Source organism: Pseudorca crassidens, chromosome 16, assembly GCF_039906515.1.
Source record: "Pseudorca crassidens isolate mPseCra1 chromosome 16, mPseCra1.hap1, whole genome shotgun sequence".
Taxonomy (NCBI): domain Eukaryota; kingdom Metazoa; phylum Chordata; class Mammalia; order Artiodactyla; family Delphinidae; genus Pseudorca; species Pseudorca crassidens.
In genome coordinates this window covers 80,293,304-80,306,868 of record NC_090311.1, presented here as the reverse complement: position 1 = coordinate 80,306,868, position 13,565 = coordinate 80,293,304, and the positions used below count along the sequence as shown (strand labels likewise).

The 13,565-nt window shown below is 39.9% G+C and overlaps 2 long non-coding RNA genes across 3 annotated transcripts in view; one reads left to right on the top strand and one right to left on the bottom strand.

Moving 5' to 3' along the window:
• LOC137209416 (uncharacterized) overlaps window positions 1-13,565 on the bottom strand; it is a 426,966-nt gene that overhangs the window by 388,307 nt on the left and 25,094 nt on the right. The gene's annotated exons all lie outside the window — the stretch shown is intronic.
• The window catches only part of LOC137209410 (uncharacterized), a 56,042-nt gene that overhangs the window by 23,397 nt on the left and 19,080 nt on the right, over window positions 1-13,565 (top strand). For both annotated transcript variants that reach the window (XR_010936050.1, XR_010936049.1), the window contains exon 4: window positions 9,178-9,279. This is a non-coding gene — a long non-coding RNA (uncharacterized lncRNA). The remainder of the gene's footprint in view (window positions 1-9,177; window positions 9,280-13,565) is intronic.

Here is a 13,565-nt window from a genome sequence, read left to right as displayed (position 1 = left end):
ACCACTCTGGTGGTCATTATATGAACTGTATTTTGGAGAATATTCATAACCATTGAACCATTGCCATTGTTCATCCGATGCTTTGGCAGCTCACCATGGAGTCCAAGCCAAAGGGAAGGTGCTTGTCTGTGAACACGGCAGGTGCTTTTTTTTTTTTTTGCGGTACGCGGGCCTCTCACTGTTGTGGCCTCTCCCGTTGCGGAGCACAGGCTCCGGACGCGCAGGCTCAGCGGCCATGGCTCACGGGCCCAGCCGCTCTGTGGCATGTGGGATCTTCCCGGACCGGGGCACGAACCCGTGTCCCCTGCATCGGCAGGCGGACTCTCAACCACTGCGCCACCAGGGAAGCCCGGCAGGTGCTTTTAATACATGAGCATGTGTGTGTATTTTAACTGCTCACCAAAGCCTGTTAGATTATCCACTATTTTGAATTAGTTACACAATCTCCCTCCCATTAACTGAAAATGTAAGAAGCTCAGCGAAGTAATAATTAAAGTCTTGGATCTTTATTTCTGTTATCCACCGTGATTTTCAGTTATGTACGTTGTATCAATATGGAAGCCATGTTTTCCCTAAGAGTTGTAATGAAATCAGCTTTTTTTTTTTTTTTTTTTTTTTGCGGTACGCGGGGCTCTCACTGTTGTGGTCTCTGCCGTTGCGGAGCACAGGCTCCGGACGCGCAGGCTCAGCGGCCATGGCTCACGGGCCCAGCCGCTCCGCGGCACGTGGGATCTTCCCGGACCGGGGCACGAACCCGTGTCCCCTGCATCGGCAGGCGGACTCTCAACCACTGCGCCACCAGGGAAGCCCCGAAATCAGCTTTGAGAATCTGCACTTATATTTGTGGGGCTTACCCCTTCCGATCACTCTGACTTCCATACCACCCTCAAGAGGCCCTTCCTGACCGTCCACTTTAAATTACCCTTTTCTCCAGTCAGTCCCATCACATTGCCTGGTTCTGTTATGTCAATGGCACTTATCACTAACAGAAATCACTAGGTACATTTATTTGTTTGTTTGTTATTTTTTCTGTTGGAATTTTGATAGGGATTAAGCTGAAACCGCAGATTGCTTTGGGTAGTATTGACATCTTAACAATATTAAGTCTTCCTACCCATGAACATGGGATGTCTTTCCATTTATTTAGGTTTTCTTTAATTACATTCAGCAGTGTTTTGGAGTTTTCAGGTTATAAGTGAAAACTGAAATAAATTCAAAGGAAATAAATTTAAATAAAATAATTTAAATGAAATAAATTTCAGTTAAATTTATTCCTGAGTATATTATTCTTCTAGATGCTATTATGAATGGAATTGCTTTTTAAATTCTCTTTTCAGATTGTTAGTTGCAGGTGTCTAGAAACAAAACTGACTTTGGTGTGTGAATTTTGTACCTTGCAGCTTTGCTAAATTTGTTCATTGTTATTGTTCTAGTAGCTTCCTTGTGGATTATTTGGGATCTTTTAATATGGGATCATATCATATGTGAATAGAGATAGTTTCCTTCTTCCTTTCCTATTATTTCTTTTTCTTGTCTAATTGCTCTCGCTAGAACTTCCACTACAATGTTGAACAGCAGTGATGAGTGCAGGCATCCTTGGCTTCTTCCTGATCTTAGGGGAAAAGCTTTCAGTTTTTCACCGTTTACTGTGATGTTAGGTGTGAGTTTTTTATAAACACTCTTTATCATCTTGAGGAAGTCCCCTCCTACTTCTAGCTTTCTGAATGTTTTTATCATGAAAATGCGTTGGATTTTGTCACATGCTTTTTCTGTGTTAATTGAGATGATCACACGTTTTATTACTCTATTCTATTAATGTGGCCTATGACATGATTGATTTTCTATTTTGAACCACCATTGTATTCATGGTGCAGTGAATCCAACTTGGTTCCTGTGTATAATCCTTTTAATATGATATTGGATTCAGTTTGCTAGTATTTTCTTGAGAAATTTTTCATCCGTATTCGTAAGGGATATTGGTCAATAATTTCTTTTCTTGTGATACCTCTATCTGGTTTTGGTATTAGGGTAATACTGGCCTCATAGAATGAGTTAGGAAAGAACTCTCCTCTTCTATTTTTTGGAGGAGTTTGGAGAGATTGTGATTAATTCTTTTCAAAATGTTTGGTAGAATTCACCAATGAAGCCATCTCATCCTGGTCTATTCTTTGTTGGGAAGGTTTCGATTACTGATTCCATCTCTCATTTTAGGTCTGTGAGGTTTTTTATTTTTTCTTAAGTCAATTTATGTAATTTGTGTGATTGGCTCCTTTTCCTTCTTTCAGGCTGACAGACTGTTTTTTGTTTGTTTTGTTTTTTATTTACTTTAGGCTGTGTTGGGTCTTCGTTGCTGTACGTGGGCTTTCTCTAGTTGCGGCGAGCAGGGGCTACTCTTCGTTGTGGTGCACGGGCTTCTCATTGCGGTGGCTTCTCTTGCTGTGGAGCACGGGCTCTAGGCGCACAGGCTTCGGTCGTTGTGGCACGCGGGCTCAGTAGTTGTGGCTCGTGGGCTGTAGAGCGAAGGCTCAGTAGTTGTGGCGCACGGGCTTAGTTGCTCTGTGGCATGTGGGATCTTCCCGGACCAGGGCTCGAACCCGTGTCCTCTGCATTGGCAGGTGGATTCTTAACCACTGCGCCACCAGGGAAATCCCTGACAGACTGTTTTAAGGTATTATATCTTTCCTTCTATTATTATCATTTTTTTCAAAGCCAGCGTATATTCAGAATTAACTCAGTTTCTCTTCTAAGTAAAATCAAGTTCCATACATTTTTGTTAAAAACTTAACTTCTTCCTTGGGACTAGCTGAAGCCCAGTTCATTTACAACAAGAATTTCTGTAATGACAAGAATCTCTGTTTCATTGGATCATTAATTACTCATTTACATTTCAGAGTAACAAGGTTTCAGAAGGAAAATAACAACTGGTAGTTATTTAAAGAGCACTTCCACAACTAACTGGCTGTTTGGAGCCATTATCTTTTTCATGACAACATGGGGACACTTGCTCTTACTACCAGGATCTATTTTATTTTACTGACTATGGTGGTAGTTGTAAACTGAAACATCTTTCACAGTGTCTTCTCTAATTAAAAGCATCATAAAATGCTGTTGAATTCCCTGATCCAAAATATTTGAGTCATTACGAGTTTTCTCACATGCGTTAATGATTTAATTAACTAAACTCCTTAAATCGAACCCTTTATCAGCATTATATCTTGGCAAAGATACAACATTCTCATCCTTACATCTTACAAAAGTTCATATTCTAACACAAAGAGAACACATCTCTGCAAGTGTTAAAGAATACATTTCTAAAGAAATTTCAACTTCCACTTAAAGATCTGGGCAGCCAGGGGAGGAGAGATTACCCACGAATCACTAGCTTCTCTTAAAGTCCTCCTGTCAATGGCCTAAATGCCTGTCAACAATTAGTAAATTGTAAAAGAGTACCAGAAATATCAACCCTGTTTGCAGCCCCACTATTTATTTGAATACTTCTTCTGTTTAGGATGTTCTAGAACAAATTGAGCAGTGAACTGTTCCTCAACTCCAAACCAAAAGGTCTCAGGTTGAGGGTGGGGCATATGTTGGGGTAGTAGTAAGTTTAATAGTAATAGTCCATCTCTTTTCCAATTAAAAAACCCCATATATTTATATCTATATCTATATCTCACAATACATACAAATGAGGATGACATTAAAAATTGACCACTGGCACTTCAAGGATATTGTCAATCAGAACAGACATCAGCCACAAGCAGCCACTCCTAGACCAGTGCAGACTGGATTAGACAAGTGTCAGCCATGATGTGTGTGTGTGTGTTACGCTTGTGTGTGTGAATGCACCAACTATATATGTGTTGCTTATATAATGTGACAAAGAAATGAAAGTGCCTTGGCCAGGAGGAGAGAGGAAAGAGATGGAGAAAGAGGAGGGAGATAGTGTTCACCCAAGTAGTAGGGTGCTGCCCCACTACACTAGTTAGTGACTTATTTATAAAGATTTCTTATTTTTTAAAAGCATTCAGCTTTTCAAAGTGCTTTCACCCTCTCTCATTTTATCCCCATTATCAAAAATAGAGAAATAGTCTTGCTTCATAGCTTCAGTAGAGAACTAGAAAGACGAGATTAGGAAATCATCTTCTAACTCTTAGGTCAGAGAGTTATAGAGTTCTTCCTCTACAAGTTGGCTTGGAAGTAAACCTGTTTCAGCTCAGATTCTGGGTTGACCTTGCACCCTGTGAGGGACTCTAATGTGACCCTGCTACAGTAAATTTGTCTGGAGAAGTGAGGACTTCACTTCTTCTGCCAGCCCCGGCCAGCTCTGTCCTCGGATCATTCCTCATGGTCTGACTGTTCTGCTCCCTCTAGATGTTGACTCTTCTCCTGACCTTGAACCCAGCTCAGTGTTTGACAAGCCTCCCAAGGACACAAGCTTAGCACCTGTTTCTAGCTTTATCGTTCTCATGTCAATTCTGGTAGCTCCGTGAGTCTTATATCTCCACATGATTCAAGATGAGCACATTGCTCTCATATTTAGCATGGACATCATCATCATTATTATTATTATTATTATTATTTTGCCAGTTGGGAAAGTGAAGCTTTGTGTAACTCATTTTTCCCAGAACTTTTCAGTCCGAGAGTAAAAGCAGGGTCACATTTACAGCTATGACCGCCACAAATGCTGTTGCCCTTAAATGACCTGCTCCCATCTGTTTCTCCGAGGCCTCAGAAGTTTTCTCACTTAAGCTTTCACATGGGGTCTGATCATTTTCTCCTCTTCTCTTTTGAAACCTGCCCATCCCCCTCTTAGTGACGTGTCTATAGCTGGGTACGTCAGTGATTATCAACTTGTGAGGATGAGTGTGACTGGTGAAAGTCAGGAGTCCTGCCATGTGTGCCGAAGACACGATACCGCTCACTTCCTCCGAAGTTTCCTGCACCCTTTCTAACCACTTACGTTGCTTCTTGATGCTGCTGACACTGTTTCTACAGTTGCCAATTCTCAAGCACGGGTCTCTCCCCGTAGAGTTCTTCCGGGTGCATCCCTCTGAGTTTGCTGTTGATGTGTTGCAGCACTTGTACTAGAGCTTGGCCACATCCTGGAGAGGCCCCATAGGGCCAAATACTTCTGTTGTTACAGGAACATCCCTTTCCTCTACTTTTATGTTAATCTCTGTTAAACAGCTCTCTGAATTTTAGAAAATGGGAATGTATGAGATCGTATATAACCAGGAAATCTACAATATGGTTTTAGCGTGTTCAAAGGCTTTACGATATTAGAATCAATCTCTCTCCACCCACCCACCCCCCGCTTCTCTCCCTCTTTCTCTCCCTCTCCCTCTTACTCTCTCCCTTCTTCCTTAGTCTCCATCTCTTACCATTTCAAAGCCCTCCATTTCTCTCTCTGTCGGCCTCATTCCCTCCTACTGTGGAGAGATTTCCTTCCTGGGCAAGTGGGATGGGTTTGATGAGAAATGGTCTCCAACTGACCCAGGCTTACATCATTCCAGCTTAGCAGGAAAGACACTGCTTCTCTCTTTCAACAGCCCTATATAACAACTCATCAAGGACACGATATCGTTCAGTTCGGGTCAGGTACCCTTCCTTGGGTCAATCACTGCATTTGAAGGACAAGATACTGAGACTCGGAGCACCATTCAGTTCTCACAAAAGATAGGCAATTCCACAAAGAAGAGAAAGTATTACTATCTGAATAGGGGAATAAGGAACGCGGGGCAGAAAAAAAAATGCAATAAATGCTCAGTTGATAAGACAAATGTCTTAGAGAGTTTGGAGTGAGGAAGTGTTAAGTTTTATTTGCCATACACCTCTCTCTAGAACTCAGAGATGAACCCATGGAGAACAGCCTAGTGGCAGACTATAGTTTTCAGTCTCCCATCCTCTACTATGAACAAGGCTGTAATACTGGGCAGAGCTGTGCCAACTCTCCCTCTTTTTTTTTTTTGTGGTACGCAGGCCTCTCACTGCCGCGGCCTCTCCCGTTGCAGAGCACAGGCTCTGGACGCGCAGGCTCAGCAGCCATGGCTCACAGGCCCAGCCGCTCCGCGGCATGTGAGATCTTCCCGGACCGGGGCTCGAACCTGTGTCCCCTGCATCGGCAGGCAGACTCTTAACCACTGCGCCACCAGGGAAGCCCTGTTTGTTTGTTTGTTTTTTTGTTATAATGGACCTATATAATATTTGGCATCCAACAATTAGGAAACATGTTTTTTTCCCAAGTGTAAATGGAACATTCATAAAATTTAATCATAAAATTTCCCTACATATTTTGAAGTGTAAGCATTATAATAGACTCTCTGTTTACAAAACAATTCACAATTAGAAGTTTATAACAAAAGGATGATTTAAAACATTTTCTATATATTAAAAAAAAACCTTCTAAATGTCTCATGAATCAAGAAGAAAGTATAGCATTAAATTTAAAAGTACTTGAAACTGAATGATAATGGAAATACTACATATAAAAGCTTGTAGAATGCAGCAAAAATATTTCAAGGAAAATTTATGGTCTTATTTTTTTTAATACTTTATTGGAGTATCGTTGATTTACAATGTTGTGTGAGTCTCAAGTGTACGGTAAAGCGATTCAGTTATACATATATGTATTCACTCTTTTTCAGATTCTTTTCTCATATAGGTTATCACAGAATACTGAGTAGACAGATGACTGGGGTTTTTTTCTGGGTTTTAGCTGCCCTGCGTAGCACCTGTAGCCTGCCATCAGGCTAAAAGCCATAAAAAATGGGAAACGAACTCCATGCCATTTCTTTCTTCCAAGTGTTGGCTTTACTCCGAAAGCTGCCTGTTCTGTTTACTGTCCACAGCATTCAGGTGGCTGTTTTTATGTTATACCCAGTGTTGACAGTTGTCGTCTCTGGGAGCTGGGGGTGACTCGGCCGTATCATCAGTGGAACTGATTACTTTGGTTTGGTTGTAATCTCACTTTGTCACTTACTACCTGTGTACATTTAGGCAAGTTACTTAATTCATCTGTGTCTTAGTTTCCTTGTCTGTAAAACAGGGAAAATAATATTATTCCATGTTTAGAATTGTTGAGAGATTATATGACAAAATACATCTGAAATGCTCGGGGATATTATGCTGATGATGATTATATAGCTGAGAGTGTTCCTTTTGCATCATTTTGAGATTTCTACCAATGCATTTAGCCATTTCCTCAATGAATAATTATTGTGATTCCTTTCAAATTTTCAGGCATTTTATCATTTGGGATAGCACTAGATGAAGCTCACTGATAAATTTTCATAAATGTGTTAAATTCTCAATTACAAACTACCATTCTCATTTCAGGCGATGTTTCCCTAGTTATTCATATATTATATTTCATTGTATTTTATTTCGCAGCGTCTCGGAGATCATGATTTATAACTACCTCGTGACTAGTTAGAATTGAATTTAGCTTTTCACAAGTCACCCTTAAACATGCATTAAAATTCCCTATAATTAAGCAAAAAAACAATGTTAGAGTTGGCCTTCTCACCCTTGACGCTGTTGACAGATGGAGAAATATTTACTGACCTCCTACTCTTTCGAGGAACAAAAGTTACAAAGATGTGATGCCTACAAAAACCTTGTGATGTTTTGATTGGTGTTCAAAACATTTATTTTATAAATGTATCTTATTTTGATCAGAAAAATGAACACCTATAATAATGTGTAAATATGATTGTACTAGCATTCCCTACAGCAATTCCCTAAAGCAAAAAGCTTTGAGGCCAGAAAATGAAATCATGTATCGCCCCAGGTGAGTAAGAGAAGGGTCCTTTGTTCCAGTTAGGATTTGAGGCCAGGAAATAAAAAACCTGACAACAAAGGCTTAGACAAGTAGGGCTTATTTTTCTCATGCAGTGAAATCTAGATGTAGGCAGCATGGGTCTGGAGCAGCTCCCAAGGTTGTCAACCCAGATCCAGGCTCTGTCCATTAATCCGTTCCCCTTTATGAACACGTGGCTTTGTTCTGCTGGTTATAAGATGGCTGCTACACCTCCAAAGGGTGTGTCTGCTTTCCAAAAAGATAAAGGAGGGGGAAAGTGAAAGACCAGGGGGTATGCCAGCTGAGTTGGTCCCATTTTATCGGAAAAACAATTGCTCCAGAGACAAGGCCAACCCCTGGCCGCCCCAGCTTAGATTTCATCAGCAAAAATGGGTCATAATGCAAGGCACTTTGGCCAGGTGAATATTTTAGCTGTGTACAATGCCACCCCAAGGGAAATTGGGATTCTGTTAGTAATAACGAAGAAAAGAATAGATATTAAGAGGGGCAGTACTTTCCAACCGCGGCAAGGTGCGATTGCAGGGACTCATGGAGACTTTCCAGGGGAGTCATGGAAATCATTTTCCAGTGTGACTTCCATTTATACAGTCCATCTAAAAGTGATCTGCTTTGGAAAGCATAGTACCAGTCTTCTTTAACCACCCCTGCTTTTAAAACTGCCCTCTGCCCACTTTGCAATAGAGAACCACACGCCCATAACCAACCCTGAAATTTACTATGGTGCATTGCCCAGGGGATCTAAAAACCTCTAGGGTAGGGACTTCTCTGGTGGTCCAGTGGTTAAGACTCTGCACTTCCAGTTCAGGGGGATGCGGGTTTGATCCCTGGTCGGGGAACTAGGATCCCACATAAAATTTAAAACAATAAATAAAAATAAAAACCCTCTGGGATATAATCAAAGGGACAAGTCAAAATAATGGTATCACACAGCCTCTTTTATTTTTATTTTATTTAATTTATTTATTTATTTATTTATTTTAACATCTTTATTGGGGTATAATTGACACAGCCTCTTTTATTAAAGCAGAACCATCCTGGTGGGGATTCTAGTCTTTTCGTATATATGCATATTTACCTTAAGAGCAAAGCATGGTACTAGAAGTGATTGATTTGGGCCAATGTCATAAATATTTTGAATACAGCTACGTTGTTGAGTGGAGCCATAGAGATTTTGGGGTTTTTTTTTTCCCCTTTATTTTTATTTATTTATTTATTTTTAACATCTTTATTGGAGTATAATTGCTTTACAGTGGTGTTAGTTTCTGCTTTATAACAAAGTGAATCAGCTATACATATACATATTTGACTATTTTTATCTGCATGCCCTTATCTCTTCCGTCCTCTGGTCTTTGTGGAAGAATTTATTGCTTTTAAAGAAGAATCTTTGAGAGCAAAGCAAAGAGGACGTCCTAAGGAATAACGAAGGCAGGGAGAGGTATTGTACTCTCCCAGCAACAGAGGTATGTGTCTTTATCTCTTATCTGTCTGTCTGTCTCTCTCTTAGAGTTGGATTCAGAAGTAAGAGGGGGGACGTAGAAATGCATATAAGTAAAGTTTAATTGAATTGGAAAATCAAGGACAATTTTTCTGGCACAAGTTATTCTGGTTTTGCTGATTTGTTTGATAACAGGGATTGGATTTGGCATTTAGGTGACACAGGGAAAATTTTCCATAGTTTCCATAAGGTAAATCTTAAACAGTGTTCTGAGGAAAATTTTTTTAAAACACATAATGAGTATTTCTTTTTCAAAAAAATGACAACGATGTTTTGAAATGAACAAAATTTCAAGTTTCTTAACCTCTCCACTAGACTGGGTTAAATAAGTGTCTCCAAGGGAAAGAATGCCAGGTGTAATTAGTAGGTATTGAATAACTTAAGGTTAATCCTTTTTGGTTATAGTCCCAGAGACTAAGAAAGGAAATGACACCAAAGACTAGAAATAAATGCTTTTGCAAGTCAGATGGTCTCCAATACTTTGTTTTCAAGAATATTAAAGCCGCAACGAATCACTTTGTCAGCTGATCATCAAAAAAGAAATAAAAAGATTGATCACTGTTACGTTAGGTATTCAAGTCAGAAGAAGAACATTTAAAAAAGTAATGTTGTTATAATGAAACTCCTTCTATCCCCATCTACTTGCATATGTGTTTCTTAATTTTTGTCTATAAAACATGAAAATAGGAATAAAACTGATGATGAACACTGCCTTACAATAGCAATTTATAATATTCACCCATGGAAATATAAACTAATCTTTTTTTTTGGAAACATAAACTAATCTAAAAAAAACCTTTACCCAACTTATTAAAAAGGCATTTCTAATAAAAATTTGTATTTTCCACTTAGTAGTTATCAAAACATATAACTGTTTTATTTTGATTGATATCCTATTAATATTTATAAACATAATTGAATTCAGAAGAAATTATTTTTATCAGATCTTGGGGTCACCAATTTTTTGTAAAAAAATACATATATACATACTTATGTATGTTGGAGGATATCAAATTGCTCTGGTATTTATTAGAATTCAGTGGATATATGGTATTTATACTCCTTCAGAAATAATTAAATGAATTATTTTTTACTATTTTAAATTTATATATATCCAGTATAACACTATCTAATATAATAATAATTTATTATAATTTCTATAAATATTTAAAAATTATATTTAAAACTCTAATATACTTTGCAACTATTTAAATTTAAAATAAAAGTTTTCTGATGTCAACTTAAAAATACTTGTTTTTCCAAAAAATTTTAGGAGACACGTGGGCAAAAATGTTTAAAGATTATAGGAAAGGACAGCTACCAGCGTCATTGACACCGCTCCTTTCTTAAACCTATTGTCACCAAGCTGTCACTGTATGACTAGGTTTTCAAGTGTATCTCGTAAATCGAGCTAGGGAACTCTTCAAAGCAGCTCCTGAACTTCAAGGCTAAGGCCAGCAGGTGGAGAGATGTGAGCAGCTAGTTAAACCATTAAGTAGCCAATGCCTCTTAAGCACCCATTCAGCTTATGTGCGCCCCCTACAGGTTTCAATACAAATGAGATGGGACCTGCTCTCAAGGAGTTCATAGATTGGCATGTAAATAATGCATTATAATACAAAATTGTAATGCAATATTTTTTCCTCTAAAAATGGAACTAAGTCCAACTTGTGCAAATCAGTTTAAATAGAATACAGTATTTCTACAGTCGTGTGCGTGAGGGGTTGTGGGAACATAGGGCGCTGGATTTGAGAGGAGTGGGCCTCGGGGAAAACTCCACCGTTCCAGAATATTTAGGTACATGCCCATTCCCACAGATTTATAATCACTCAGTTTTCTCCTTATTTTTTGCATAGATAGACAGATACAACTTATAGTAGTGAACATTTTCCATTTCTCCATGTTCTTTAATGGTTTTTATCTATGTGGTTACCTTGTTTTCACATGTTATCATTATAGATAAGTACAATTTTATATTCGGGTTTCTTCCCCTCTGAGCATTAACGTACCCATTTTCACAAATGGACATCATAAGTACTATGCAACAAGCATTGAAAGTAACCCAAGCCAAGAGTCTTACTAGATGTGTTTGGTCCCTAGTAACAGTGGATGCCAACCAGAGTCCTATGTAGAGCTGTGACTGACATATTCCTTTAGCACTCAACCTGGTTCTTAAATTGAATTAGCTGCACGATAGGAGCCTCTGAGGAAGGAATTTCTTCTAAGGGAGAAGAGTAACGGCGTCAAAGGAAAATGGCTATAAAGGTAATGCTCACAGCACCTCCTGATCCCTTCACAAAGATGAAATGTGAGAGATGTGTTTGGAAATCCTGTACTATTGCAGACTGTGGCAGGTTAACATCTTTATTTACATATTCTATTCTATCTTATTCTCTCCTATAGACAGTGATTTGTCAGGTAATGTGGAAATAGTGTGGGAAATACAGAGATAGGTAAAATCCTATCATGGTAGATAATATTTTCCTCGCTTTTGCCATGATGTACCAAGATGAGGCGTGTCTAATCATCATCAGACAATGCCTACCTTAATACCCTGTGTGATTTGATACTTAATAAGGATGAGTCGTAGAAACGACCGTGAGAATTTGGTGGCTCGACCACAGTAAAGGCTCCATCCTGTGGGAGGGATGATGGCTCCTGGGAAGTGGTACCCATGGGGGTGACCGCAGTGGCAGATGGAGAGCGGGTGAAGTGTGTCTCTGTCTACCAGTCATGGTAGCATGTCTGGGGAGACAGGCATATACATCCCAGACTACATGGAGAGATATATAGCATTAGCTGTATTCTGTACTAAAAACTTATATTTTAAGAAAGAAAAAAAAGCAGCTCTGGTAGCTGGTAGCTGGTCTGGCACTCTGAGCCAGACCAAGGTTGTCACCTGCTAACTATAAAAAATTTCAGAGCAGTAACATCAGGTGAGGTCACTCTGTGTCTGTGATGTGGTGGGATAGAACAAGACTCCTCCATAAAAACAAGAAGATAGGGCTCCCCTGGTGGCGCAGTGGTTGAGAGTCCGCCTGCCGATACAGGGGACGCGGGTTCGTGCCCCGGTCCGGGAGGATCCCACATGCCGCGGAGCGGCTGGGCCCGTGAGCCATGGCCGCTGAGCCTGTGCGTCCGGAGCCTGTGCTCCGCAACGGGAGAGGCTGCAACAGTGAGAGGCCCGCGTACCGCAAAAAAAAAAAAAAAATTCCTTGGCAGTTTCTTATAAAGTTGACATACACCTACACTCTAACATCATTTCAACTCCTTCCCAAGAGCAATGAATATGTATGTCCACAAAAAACTTGTATATGAATGTTCATAGCATCTCTGTAGCCAAAAGGAGAGAATGCACATTTGTACTTCACCAGAATGGATAAATAATTATGATACATCCACACAATGAAATACTACTCAGCAATAAAAAGGAATAGGGACTTCCCTGGTGGCACAGTGGATAAGACTCCCTGCTCCCAATGTAGGGGGCCCAGGTTTGATCCCTGGCCAGGGAACTAGATCCCACATGCCACAACTAAGAGTTCACATGCCACAACTAAGCAGCCCTCCTGCTGCAACTAAAGGAGTCCACCTGCTGCAACTAAGACCGGCGGAACCAAATAAATAAATAAATAGTAAAAAATAAATAAATAAAAAGGAATAAATCACTGATAGGTGCAATAACATGAAGCAATGTAAAAAAATTTAATGAAAGTAGTCTTACACAAAAGGGTACACACTATTTCCAGCCAAAAATAAAATAAATTAATTTTTTAAAAAATTGGTGCAGTGGTTAAGAATCTTCCTGCCAGTTCAGGGGACATGGGTTCGAGCCCTGTTCTGGGAAGATCCCACATTGCCACAGAGCACCTAAGCCCGTGTGCCACAACTACTGAGCCTGTGCTCTAGAGCCCGCGAACCACAACTACTGAGCCAGTGTGCCACAACTACTGAAGCCCATGTGGCTAGAGCCCATGCTCCACAAGAGAAGCCACCGCAATGAGAAGCCCACACACCGCAACGAAGAGTAGCCCCCGCTCACCGCAACTAGAGAAAGCCCGCATGCAGTAACGAGGACCCAACGCAGCCAAAAACAAAAGAAAACAGAAAGGAAAAGAAATTTAATTTTAAAAAAAGGGTACACACTATTTCATTTTATTTATATGAAGTTCTCGAACAAGCGAAATGAAACTATGGTGACGCAAATCAGAATAGAAGTTGCCTCTGTGTGAAGGGTGAGGGAGGAGCTAT